Raw genomic sequence first — 10,274 nt, forward strand, 5'->3', positions numbered from 1 at the left:
TTTGCAGATGATATGATAGTATATATAAGTGACCCTAAAAATTCTACCAGAGAACTCCTAAACCTGATAAACAGCTTCGGTGAAGTAGCTGGATATAAAATTAACTCAAACAAGTCAATGGCCTTTCTCTATACAAAGAATAAACAGGCTGTGAAAGAAATTAGGGAAACAACACCCTTCTCAATAGTCACAAATAATATAAAATATCTTGGCGTGACTCTAACTAAGGAGGTGAAAGATCTGTATGATAAAAACTTCAAATCTCTGAAGAAAGAAATTAAAGAAGATCTCAGAAGATGGAAAGATCTCCCATGCTCATGGATTGGCAGGATCAACATTGTAAAAATGGCTATCTTGCCAAAAGCAATCTACAGATTCAATGCAATCCCCATCAAAATTCCAACTCAATTCTTCAACGAATTGGAAGGAGCAATTTGCAAATTTGTCTGGAATAACAAAAAACCTAGGATAGCAAAAAGTCTTCTCAAGGATAAAAGAACTTCTGGCGGAATCACCATGCCAGACCTAAAGCTTTACTACAGAGCAATTGTAATAAAAACTGCATGGTACTGGTATAGAGACAGACAAGTAGACCAATGGAATAGAATTGAAGATCCAGAAATGAACCCACACACCTATGGTCACTTGATCTTCAACAAGGGAGCTAAAACCATCCAGTGGAAGAAAGACAGCATTTTCAACAATTGGTGCTGGCACAACTGGTTGTTATCGTGTAGAAGAATGCGAATCGATCCATACTTATCTCCTTGTACTAAGGTCAAATCTAAGTGGATCAAGAAACTTCACATAAAACCAGAGACACTGAAACTTATAGAGGAGAAAGTGGGGAAAAGCCTTGAAGATATGGGCACAGGGGAAAAATTCCTGAACAGAACAGCAATGGCTTGTGCTGTAAGATCGAGAATTGACAAATGGGACCTAATGAAACTCCAAAGTTTCTGCAAGGCAAAAGACACCGTCAATAAGACAAAAAGACCACCAACAGATTGGGAAAGGATCTTTACCTATCCTAAATCAGATAGGGGACTAATATCCAACATATATAAAGAACTCAAGAAGGTGGACTTCAGAAAATCAAATAACCCCATTAAAAAATGGGGCTCAGAACTGAACAAAGAATTCTCACCTGAGGAATACCGAATGGCAGAGAAGCACTTGAAAAAATGTTCAACATCCTTAATCATCAGGGAAATGCAAATCAAAACAACCCTGAGATTCCACCTCACACCAGTCAGAATGGCTAAGATCAAAAATTCAGGTGACAGCAGATGCTGGCGAGGATGTGGAGAAAGAGGAACACTCCTCCATTGTTGGTGGGAGTGCAGGCTTGTACAACCACTCTGGAAATCAGTCTGGCGGTTCCTCAGAAAACTGGACATAGTACTACCGGAGGATCCAGCAATACCTCTCCTGGGCATATATCCAGAAGATGCCCCAACAGGTAAGAAGGACACATGCTCCACTATGTTCATAGCAGCCTTATTTATAATAGCCAGAAGCTGGAAAGAACCTAGATGCCCCTCAACAGAGGAATGGATACAGAAAATGTGGTACATCTACACAATGGAGTACTACTCAGCTATTAAAAAGAATGAATTTATGAAATTCCTACCCAAATGGATGGACCTGGAGGGCATCATCCTGAGTGAGGTAACACATTCACAAAGAAACTCACACAATATGTATTCACTGATAAGTGGATATTAGCCCCAAACCTAGGATACCCAAGATATAAGATATAATTTGCTAAACACATGAAACTCAAGGAGAATGAAGACTGAAGTGTGGACACTATGCCCCTCCTTAGATTTGGGAACAAAACACCCATGGAAGGAGTTACAGAGACGGAGTTTGGAGCTGAGATGAAAGGATGGACCATGTAGAGACTGCCATATCCAGGGATCCACCCCATAATCAGCATCCAAACGCTGACACCATTGCATACACTAGCAAGATTTTATTGAAAGGACGCAGATGTAGCTGTCTCTTGTGAGACTATGCCGGGGCCCAGCAAACACAGAAGTGGATGCTCACAGTCACCTAATGGATGGATCATAGGGCTCCCAATGGAGGAGCTAGAGAAAGTAGCCAAGGAGCTAAAGGGATCTGCAACCCTATAGGTGGAACAACATTATGAGCTAACCAGTACCCCGGAGCTCTTGACTCTAGCTGCATATATATCAAAAGATGGCCTAGTCGGCCATCACTGGAAAGAGAGGCCCATTGGACTTGCAAACTTTATATGCCCCAGTACAGGGGAATTCCAGGGCCAAAAAGGGGGAGTGGGTGGGCAGGGGAGTGGGGGTGGGTGGATATGGGGGACTTTTGGTATAGCATTGGAAATGTAAATGAGTTAAATACCTAATAAAAAATGGAAAAAAAAAAAAGAGTAACACAAAAAAAAAAAAAAAAAAGAAAGAAAATCTTCATTCTCATCCACTCCTTTTTTTTTTTTTTTTTTTTTTTTTTTTTTTTTTTTTTTTTTGCACAGGGCTCACGGTTTAATCTCTCGAGCTCCATACTCAGGCTAAACATAGAGGAGAGGTCTAGAAACAACACTTATTCCCACTTCTGAACCGGAGACAGACTCCCAGGACTACTGTGCCGCCATGCCTATTTCATCACTTAAGGAACAAAAGACAAATTGTACTGCAGATCAGATACAGATTACAGATACATATGAAGTGGGGGCAAGGCATAGGTAGGCTAGGGTGCGTAACAAAGACACTTCTGTAACTGTTCTCCTTGAACCCCAAAGCATCTTCCATTCCTTAGCCCCACCACGCGCTGGGGAGAGGAGAGGAGCTGGAAGAAGGATGCTTAGTCAGTATCCACCACGCTGCCTTCTCTCAGAGCCAAGGCGTGGGAAAGGTTGTAGGGAGTTCTTAGTTACAACTGAGTCCCACCCTTTACCTTGGGAGTGGGGAAAACTCAGCGCAGTCTGCCATTCTATGGTGAGCATCACCAACTCCCAGGCCTCAGCAACAAGCTTCGCTAGGAAAGTGGGACAGGCGAGCAGCCAGCCGCCTCCACTTACAGTTCTGGGTTTCCCTATCTTCAGTGATATGGAAATTCCCCCCTCTTTTCCCAGTTAAGAAGAGAAAGGAGTTAGATATAGCAAATAAATATTACTTCAATATAGCACCAAATAAATTAGGTAAGATCATTGGAGATGGGGAGGGGTCTCTGCTTCCCTGCTCTAAGGCCAGGGAATGCTCAACGGGACAGCGAGGGCATAGAAGAGCCTTTGAATCTAAAGGCTAACTCTAGATTCAGCCCAAGAACTGGGAAGAGGTCTGCTCCCACTCGCTACGCTTGCCACTAAGTGTCCCCAGCTGAAGAAATCTTGGCAAAGATGGCTGGAGAGGAGTGAGGCAGGCTGGGAAGCTCTGTTCTTCAGCCTCACCTCAGACTCCTCTCCCCCTCGGGCTGGTCCTTCAACATCCTGCCTTGCTCATCAGTTCTGGGGACATCAGAGTTTGAAGATTTCATCTTCCTGGTCCCGCAGTGTCTGGGTCCGAGACGTCCGGGTGAGTGGCACAGGGCCTAGGACTGCTCGCTGCTGCATCCGAGGGGAGCTAGGGTAGAGACCCGTGTCCTCCTCAGGTACCCCACTCTCCCCTTTCCTCAGCTTCTGGGCAGCAGCCTTCTTTGACAGGCTGATCTGTGAGTCAAGCTTCTTAAGGAAATCAGAGGCAGAAAGGTCATGGCTGGGGGTGGAGGTTTCCTGGTGAGGCGGGAGGCCTGTGCCATTGGGCCGACCCGACCCTGACCCTCGATTCTTCCTCCTCCCCGAAGATGATCCGATCTCATCCTTACTCGGGCGCACCTCTTCCTCTCCATCATTTTCCTCCTCAGAATCCAAACCATTAAACAAGTCTCTGGGCTCTGATAGGATGGGGATGTAGAGCGTTTTCTTCAGGAAGATGGAGTCGTTAGTATAAAGGCGGTTTGTACGCTTAATCTGTTCCATCGTTACCCCGTATTTGAGTGCTAATCCAGCCAGGGTGTCTCCAGGCTCCAATTGATGCTCCAGGCGTCTTTCCCTCACTGGGGAGCAGGATGATTGTACCAGGCTTCCATAAGAACGAGCACGGCTCCCATGCAGCAGCCCTGACCCCCCGAGGGGAGGCTGTCTAGAGGGAGAAGCCATCTCCTCACTGTCAAGACCTAGGGTCACAACTGAGGGAAGCCCAGCTAAGTAACAGTGACGGCCGAACCCAAGGAATGGATATTCAGATAATTCGTTTTCTCTTCTCTCGTCTCTCTACAGTCTCCCGACTCTCGAGAGACTACATTCGTCGTCCTCCTCTTGCTGCTTCTTGCCGTGCCTGGAGTTACTGTCCGTCTCTTAAGAAGTCTGCCAGGCCGGTTACATTTCTCTTTCCACGAGCTCCTTACCCATAAGTATCTTCCCTGAGCTGTCAGTCGCTGACCCGGTTGACTTTCGACGCCCCCTCCCCAACTCCTCGCAAGCCTGATCTCTGACCTTTGAACCCTAGACACCCTCATCAACACTCTTCCCTCAGTGTATCCCCACATCCAACAGTCGGGATGCCGGGTGCTCCCACATCCTCTCTGTTCCAAATAAGGCCCACCCCAGGTAGGTTGTGGCTGAGGAGTACGAGCCTGAGGACAGCAAGAGTTTGTAGTATATAGTCCACTGAGATCCCTGACGCCTCGCTCCACATCAGGAAGGTCCCACCCTGAAATTCCGGCTCCACATACAGGATCTTGAGTCTCCGAACACCTGGATCCTTCGAGATGTGAGGTCCTGTGTCCAGGTGAGCAGTGTGCTCTTCAAAAAAATAAAAAAATAAAATAAATAACCAAAAGACTTCATTTCCCAAAAGGCACAGCGTCTCAAAGTATTGTAGGAAATGCAGGCCCCCTCAGGGCGCTGGAGGCGGGTCTCTCATCCACTCCTATTATCCGTAGGTTTGGTCTTCTCATTGTGTCCTGGATTTCCTGGATGTTTTGAGCTAGGATCTTTTTGCATTTTCCATTTTCTTTGATTGTTGTGCCGATGTTCTCTATGGAATCTTCTGCACCTGAGATTCTCTCTTCCATCTCTTGTATTCTGTTGCTGATGCTGGCATCTATGGTTCCAGATTTCTTTCCTAGGGTTTCTATCTCAAGCGTTGCCTCACTTTGGGTTTTCTTTATTGTGTTTACTTCCCTTTTTAGGTCTAGTATGGTTTTGTTCATTTCCATCATCTGTTTTGATGTGTTTTCCTGTTTTTCTATAAGGGCTTCTACCTGTTTGGTTGTGTTTCCTGTTTTTCTTTAAGGACTTGTAACTCTTTAGCAGTGTTCTCCTGTATTTCTTTAAGTGAGTTATTAAATTCCTTCTTTATGTCCTCTACCATCATCATGAGATATGCTTTTAAATCCAAGTCTATTTTTTCATGTGTGTTAGGGTGCCCTGGACTGGGCGAAGTGGGCGTTCTGGGTTCTGATGATGGTGAGTGGTCCTGGTTTCTGTTAGTAGGATTCTTACGTTTACCTTTCGCCATCTGGCAATCTCTGGAGTTAGTTGTTATAGTTGTCTTTGTTTAGAGATTGTTCCTCTGGTGATTTTGTTACCCTCTATCAGCAGACGTGGGAGACTAACTCTTTCCTCTGAGTTTCAGTGGTCAGAGCAGTCTCTGCAGGCAAGCTCTCCTCTTTCAGGGAAGCTGCACAGTTATCTGGTGTTTGGACCTCCTCCTGGCTGAAGATGAAGGCCCAAAACAGGATCTTTCCCAGAAGCTGTGTTGCTTTGGCCAGGAAGGTGGCTGGTTGTCTGGAGCCGAAGATGGCGCTGCCTCAGAAGCTCTATGGCTCTCGCCTGTCCCAGAAACTGCTGGCTCTGTATTCCACACCCTCACCCGTGCAGCCTGCCCTCCGCGGAGTCTCGGAACCAAGGTGGCTTTCGTGGAGCCTGAGGCAGAAACCTCTCGGGCAGGGCGGACCCCTGTGCTCTCACCAGGAAGGTGGCTGGTTGTCCGAGGAGGGTGTTCTTACCAACTGCTCTGAGTGCAATGGGTCCTCTGGGATGTATCAGGATATGGAGTCTTCAGGGGAAAAGACCAACTAGAGGTTGGTCCCAGCAGTAAGGACCAGGCAGAAGGCTTTTATATTAATTCTAAATCACAATAAAGTCAATTATTTTGTCCAGTTGTGTTTTTTTTTTTTTTTGTAGAGTTGATAAAATCTTCTAAGTATAATGATATTCTCTAGTTTTGCAAGTATGTTTTTTCCCTATTTCTTTTCCATGTATTATTTGAGGCCTTGAAATACTAGTAAAATAATAAAACAGATATCAGTTTCTCTTCCCAATATAGTGAAAGTCACTCAATCTCAAAATGGTATAATTAATTTCAGTTGTAGGCTTTCTGTAAATAAAGATTATCAAACTAGGGACACTCTTCTATAGTCCTAGTTTAGTAATTTTTTTTTCTTGATTTTTCTGTGTGCCTATCACATAAGAACATTAGTATATCCTGCCAGTTATCACATTTCCCATCTTGACAAGATGTGCTCATTGGTGTAAAAGGCACATGAGTTCTGGGGGCATAGCCAATTGTTTTTTTGTTGTTGTTGTTGTTGTTTTATTTTTATTTATTTTTGACTGGAATTAAGACCCACTTAACAAGCATGAGGCAGTTCATTGAAGAGGAAAAGACAAATAATTGTTATCAGTATAAAGCAAAGCAATGTACTTCAAATTTTGTTTTAGGTTTTAAGATAAAGTCAAATATTTTATAATTCAAAGGGCAACAGTGGTGTTCACAGATTTACTCTGGGATGCTTTTAGAATAAGGAGTGCAAATACAGGCAGGGGAGCATGAAAGGATATTTTTGAAACACTGAAGCCAAGGTGATTTTTCCAAGCTCCCCATTCTTGAGATGAGCAGCCAGATTTTGCTCATTCGTATTTCCTACATCAGCTCTCATTAGGAACCCAAAGCCCTTAGAAATGGGAGTATGACCAGAGATCATGTTTTTCTTCCTTATATGGAGGCAGATTTCAAAGACATTGAAATTTTTTGAAGTATCTGGTTATACTTCTGGTTAAGTTACCCAATTTTACTGAAGGAAATCTGTGGGTATTTTAATGGAGTGCTTACCATAGTGTCAAACAAGCAATTATTTTTTTTGAATCCTGTATAGCTGGACATTGTGATTCAGCAGATACCAATGTCTGACAAGATTATTAAATGGATCATGTAATGACAAATTCTGTCATTGATATTTCAATTAGTGCTTCCAGGTTTTGGCACTGAGTTACAAATGAAGGGAAGACAGAAGTCAATTTAGTTTAGTTTTTTTTTTTTTTTTAGAAACATCTAATATTTTATGTGACATATTTATATTTTATGTGGCATATTCTGTTTATTTTCACTTAAGAAATAAATAAAGCAAGCCTTGAACATCTGTTGAATCGAAAGCATAGTCTGAGATGAAGGTTAGCACAGGTTCAGAGTCACAAAGAGAGGACTGATTATATTCAGTGCATCAAGGCAAATAAATCTTAGCAGCCTTGATTTGATGGTCCCTTGCATCCATGTCCTTCTTATTTGCAGAGAAATGAATTACCGAAGGCTCCATAAAGGCACACTTGACAGCAGAATTAAAACTAGAGTTGTGTTTCTCAACTATTAATTGTTTGTAATCAAATTCCTCCATTTGTGTCAAAATACTCAAACTATATTTATTTTATAGATGTATTTTTATATAGTTACTTATTATAAAATAAACACACATATGTGAAATCTGAGATAATTGGATGGATAGATAGATGGGTAGATAGATTGATAGATAGATGATAGGTGGCAGATAGATGATAGATAAATAATATTACCACAGTGATAGAAAAGTACGAAAGTTCTTTATCACAGAATTACTGCTAAAATCAATCCATTTCACAAGTATTTCTCCAACTCTAAATGAATTTTCAAACTTCTCTGGAAATATTCTAGCAAGTCAGCTTCCCTAGTCTATCATAATCTCAAGTGATAAATAATTCCTGGAGATGTAACACTTAAAATTTATAGAGATGATAATATACTGTTTTAAAATCTAGAACTTAATTTTATGAAAAAGTATGTAGTAGAATAATTTTCCTTTAATCTTATGTAAATAAAAATGTTGATATTTTTTATGTTGTCTAAGTAAAACTTTTGAAATGTGAAGTTTTGTTTTTTATCAGGTATCTTTCTTAAGAAATTTTACTAAATTTAGAAGTGGAACCTACTGGAAATCAATATGTAGTCTTCAGTACAAGTTTTTAAGTGCAAGGTTTAGTTTATATATATGTATGTATATATGTGTATATGTACATAGGTATATATGAGTCTATGTATATATGTATATATAAAGTTTATATATGTATATATTTATATATGTATATATTTTTATTTTCTCTCTCTCTGTATGTGTGTGTGTGTGTGTGTGTGTGTGTGTGTGTGTACGCATACTCATGGGGGTTCTGCTGTGGCCCACAGATGGAGTTCAGAAGACAATTTACAGACATTTAAAAATATGTGTCTCTTGCATTAAACTCGGGCCATTGGGATTGGCAGAAGAGGCTTTACACATTTGTTGTTTTAGCAGCTGTCACAACAACTTTTTAAAAATGAGAATTGAGTGAAAATCCTTTAGTACATATTTACATATTTTATTATTATTATTGCTGTTGTTATTTACAATTCTGGCACAGCTCATTTTTTTTCATTCATTCTACCCTTCTTAGCAGATAAAAATCACTTTACAGGTTACCTGACTCTTAAAAAAACAGCATCATATTCTCTTCTTCATTTATTTTAGACGGGAAAAATACAACAAGCAGCTGACTGAGATAGAGGCTGACACTTATACCCAACCATTGGAATGAAGTTGGGTAACCATGTGGTTGAATTAGGGAAAGAATGGAAGAAGGTGAGGAAGAAGGCAACAGTATAGGAAGATCAGCAAGTTCAACTAACCTGGACCCATGGAGATCTATCAGACACTGAGACATCAACCACGTGGTATACAGGAGCTGGTCAGAGGACCTGGACACATATACCGCAGAAGACTGCCTGGTCTGGCCTCAGTGAGAGATGTATCTAACCTTCAAAGACTTGAGGCCTCAGGTAATGTGGAGGCCTAGTGGGGATGGGGGATAGCCTCTTGGAGACAGAGGGAAGAAGAATGGGATGAGGAACTGTGAGAGGGCAGATCAAGAGATGGATAACGACTGGGGTAAAGCAAGCTAATGGAATAAAATAAAAAAGCATGATATTCGTTAATGCAAACTATGCTAGGTATAATATAGGAAGTTGCTTTCGGTTATCTACTCAAACAGCATGTGGTTTTCCCAGGTGGGTTAATCCTGCTGCCAGGTTAGAGATGTTGTCTTGCTGTGAACAAAAGTCGTGTTTAAACGAGAACCTGCAGCTCTGATCAATATTGACTGATCACACTACTTATGCACTAGCGGTATTCTGTTTCCTATTAGTACACATTTCATAATGACTACTGTTTTTCTTTTTTTTTTTCTTTTTCTTTTGTGTAAAGTCAATCACCTAATTGTAAGTTAAATCATCAAATACATAACAATATCTAACACTTGAAATCATGTGAGACTTCTTATGGCCTAAATAGTAGGAAAAGAACAAGGGAGCCTGTCTGTCATGTACATTTACATATAAGCTCATTCATATTTAAAAGAATCATTTGCCCTCCCTTCCCAAGTCCAGTTACACTGAAGAATCATAATGTGCCATTTCTTTTGAACATGAACATATCTGATAAGTGAGATAAAATAAAGCCAATGAAAACTATGAATATAAAATAGAAATAGCTAGGTGGGTTTAAGTTCACATTAGTTGTTTTCTGATATCATCCTGAGTAATGCTAGCGATTCCCCAAAGGAATGTACTTACTGATAAGCCATAAAATACAGAATACCCATGGTATACCCCATAGAAGGAAAGAAGTTAAACAAGGAAGGCCCAAGTGAGGATACTTAAATCTCACTTAGAAGGGGGAACAAAAGAGTCACTGGGGTTAGATGGACATAGCGAACTGAGTGTGAGAGGGGAGTAGAAGGGAATGTGGGGGCATGATGAGGTACAAGAAGAGATGGGAGAAAGGCTCAGAGTGTCAGGAGAATGAACAGAAATCTGCAACCACTAGGTGTCGGGCATGGGGGTGCAAGGAATCTCTAGAAATCCCAGAGACCTGGGATCGTGGAGGATCCCAGGAGTCAAATAGGTGACATTAGC

The 10,274-nt window shown here is 41.5% G+C and overlaps 1 non-coding gene and 1 pseudogene across 1 annotated transcript; one reads left to right on the top strand and one right to left on the bottom strand.

The window, feature by feature from the left end:
• On the bottom strand, nt 2,506-4,903 carry Gm9726 (predicted gene 9726; annotated as a pseudogene).
• On the top strand, nt 2,842-2,968 carry Mir8099-2 (microRNA 8099-2). Its single transcript, NR_106201.1, has one exon. It is a non-coding gene; the product is annotated as a microRNA 8099-2 (primary transcript).

This window comes from Mus musculus, chromosome 12, assembly GCF_000001635.26.
Source record: "Mus musculus strain C57BL/6J chromosome 12, GRCm38.p6 C57BL/6J".
Classification (NCBI taxonomy): domain Eukaryota; kingdom Metazoa; phylum Chordata; class Mammalia; order Rodentia; family Muridae; genus Mus; species Mus musculus.